Source organism: Mastomys coucha, unplaced genomic scaffold (assembly GCF_008632895.1).
Source record: "Mastomys coucha isolate ucsf_1 unplaced genomic scaffold, UCSF_Mcou_1 pScaffold14, whole genome shotgun sequence".
Lineage (NCBI taxonomy): Eukaryota > Metazoa > Chordata > Mammalia > Rodentia > Muridae > Mastomys > Mastomys coucha.
The window spans coordinates 98,598,419-98,602,053 of NW_022196896.1; positions in this window are offsets into that span (position 1 = coordinate 98,598,419).

A 3,635-nucleotide genomic window follows, 5' to 3' on the forward strand; every position below is an offset into this window, starting at 1 on the left:
ACCTTGATTTTGGCCAAGTCATTCATTCATTCATTCATTCATTATCAAGGTATACACGGATAAGATAGTAGGACCCAACTGAAGAGATGGATGAATGTCAGGCTGTTCTGTGATTGTCTTATCTGGGCCAGACATGCCTCAGTGGTAAGGGAGGGAGAAAAGCTCGCCCTTGGAGCAAATGGATGCTCTCATTGTCCATAGCTCTGACAAAAAATATTTAATTTTATGTTGCCTCTAAGGATGTAAAGAAGATATGTAGGTCATCTCTTCAGCTCACACCCCAAAGCCAAGAGAGGTCTGGGTTATATCCAGCATGAGTGTACACTGAGGCATCCCGGGAAGGGGAGTTGTCCTCTGTCAAATGAAGGCAGGCTGGGAACAATGAAAGGAATCTGATCCTAAGATTGAGCCCGACCTGAGGTGGAATGGCAGTTTTATTAATTCATCATTTTCATAACTTTCTTCCATTAACCCAGATTAGAGAAAAAACCTCCTTGCCAGTTACAACTGGGCCACAGTGATCCTGAAGTGGCTGAGGGAAGAGACAGACCTACTTGGGACCAAGTGGCAGAGCAGTGAGCAGTGTCCCTTCCCTGGAGGCCATTGAAGCAAAGTCAATAGCAATTATAGGGCAGCTGTACCTGGAAGCATGGCCCAAGGATTGATGGATGGAGCGGTGGCTGGGAGATAAAGCAGAGTGAAATAACCTCGTAAACTTGTTCTTAGATGCATGTGAGGCGGTGCTCTAGAAAGCTCTCTGAGATGATGTGAGGGTCTCAGAAGGCAAAGGTCTTAGTTAGGACACTGTGATTTGAGTTCCCCTTTCCTGTGCATCAAATCCATCCCAGAGAAACCTGGCATTACTGTTGAGCTTAGTGAGAGAGATGATGAATTAGTCTTCATTCCTGATCCCATGAATATAGAATTCATAAAGTCCTATAAGTGACTTCACCCTATCCATCTAGGTGTCTGAAACCAGAAGTCCCTGAGTCTTAGACTCAGAGAGACTTGCTTGCTCTCCTGAGCATTGTTGGTGTTGCCAAGCCCAGAGCTGGATTTTGGGAATGAGAGTTTTGTAAGGCTCTAGACAATCTGGATCAACACTCCAGTCTCATAGGTTCAGAGATACTTGTGTGTCAGGATCTGGTGGGGAGAAGGGTGATCAGATGTGTCTCCTGGTAAAGGGAAAACTTCCTGAAAGTTGGTATCAGAGCATTACCCACATTCAGAGACTATTACACTTTGAGTCTAAGATAAAGTCTTGATGGCTTTGTTTCTGGAGCTACTGAATAACGAAGGCTTTGACATTATCAGTGGATTTAATCCACCGTTGAATGGGCTATTAGGAGGTAATGCCTCGTTAGAAGAAGGAAGCCGCTAGACCATACCTTACAGGTGTTTATATTTCTAGACCTTTCACGCACACTGTCTCTGCTTTCTGACTGTCATGAGGTGAGCCACTTTGTTCTTTCACAGCGTTCCCCTCCATGACTCAGGTTTAAGCCCAGAAGCAATGGAGCCAAATTTCATGAACTAATTCTCCCAAACTGTTGAGCTAGAATAAGAAATAAGCCTTCCCTTCCTTAGGTTGATTCTCTCAGGTATTCTGTCCCAGAGACAGGAAAGGTGACTGACAAAATCTGAGAAAAGGAGAAGGTCTGATAGCTAGGATGCAGGCACCAAACACCAAGACTCAAGCTCTTGTTCTAGCCCTGTGGTCACAGGCACATTACTGAACCTCTCTAAGTACCATTGTCCTGTCTGGGGAATGAGGACATTGATAACATGTATTCCAGGGAGTCAGGATTGAATTAAAAGAATTGTCTTAGTCAGGGTTTCTATTCCTGCACAAACATCATGACCAGGAAGCAAGTTGGAGAGGAAAGGGTTTATTCAGCTTACATTTCCACAATGCTGTTCATCACCCAAGGAAGTTAGGACTAGAACTCAAGTAGGTCAGGAAGTAGGAGCTGATGCAGACGCCATAGAGGGATGTTCCTTACTGGCCAGCTTCCCTTGGCTTGCTCAGCTTGCTTTCTTATAGAACCCAAGACTTCCAGCCCAGGGATAGCACCACCCACAAGGGGCCCTCCCCCCTTGATCACTAATTGAGAAAATGCCCTACAGCTGGATCTCATGGAGGCATTTCCTCAAGGGAGGCTCCTTTCTCTATGATAACTACAGCTTGTGTCAAATTGACACAAAACCAGACAGTACAAGAATCAATGTTGAAAACTTGGCTCTACATATGGTGCATTTAAAATGCTCTATGGATTGTAGAAAATATTGTGTATGGTACAGATATATCACCTGTCAACTAAAAAACCTATGGTCTATAGGAAAGGGTAGAATAGAAGGTGGGACATCCAGTAGGCAGAAAGAGTTCTGGGATAGAACAAGTTGCCATGGAAGAGGTGAGAGAGAAAGAAGCTTGGTACCTGATCAGAGGAAACTAGCCATGTGACAGACTGTGGGTTAGTATAAACGGGTTATTTTAAACTATTAGCTAGTCAAGGAACGAGCCTAGCTATATGGACAACGTACTTGCATATATGTCTTGACTCTAAGTCGTTGTTCCCAGAGCTTGGGGTCGAGAGGAAAACAGCATATTACAATGGATGACCATTAGAAGAAAGCTTTCATTTCAAAATCTTTTAGAGTTAGAGTTGGTATCCCTTTCCTGCTGCCTCAAAGTAGACATCAGTTGCACAATCCATTGGATTCTTTCTTTTCTTTTTTCTTTCTCTTTTGTCTCATTTTGTAACTCTGGTTAACCTTGAACTCAAAGAGATTCACCTGCCTCAGCCTCCAAGTGCTTGGATTAAAAACATTAGCTGTTGTATCAAAGGCAGGGGCCCAGGTCTCTCTCTCTCTCTCCCTGCTGCTGACCTGTGGGCTGGGCGTGTGTTAGTTAAAAAGGAGGCAATGTATAAATGAGTTATGTTATTGTAGGAAGGAGAAAATATGTTGGTCAAGTAGAGAGAAAGGAGAGGAAGAAAGCAAAAAAGGAACAAAGAGCAAGAGAAGAGAGAGGAAGAGGGAGAGAGGGAGAGCAGAGAGAAGACAAAGAGCGAGAGAGAGGGGAGGAGTGAGAGAGTAAGAGTGAGAATGAAAGAGTGAGAGAGAGAGGAGGGGGCAAACCGCCCCTTATATTGTATGGGGTGAGACATGCCTGGTTGTGGTCAGATGACTGGGTGTAGGGTCCAGCTAGAATGCTGGGAGCTTGGGGCATTGTCTGCCTGATAGAGCACACATCTCCTGCAGGGGCAGCTGTGAGGGGTTGTGACTGAAACAGGAACCAAAGACTCAGGAGTTATGGCCAAGCTTCTTCTACCCTCTGCAAGCAGAAATTGCCCACAGGGGTCCAGGGCTCGAAGCCAAATACTCGACTGAGCTTAAGTTACCTGAGCAGACCACTGCCTCACACTGCCCCACAATTAGCCACTTCACATGTCAGTTATTACCAGTTGACAAGAAAATGAGAAAATGCTGGTTCAAGCTCCTAGCTGTTTGATGTCTCTAAACTCTAGTGCCTTTACCTGTATCACAAAGCATAACATGATTCTATTATGACACTTAGAAAAGAAGTAATGATCCAGCTTTCTATCATCACATAACAAACTATCCCTAAAAAA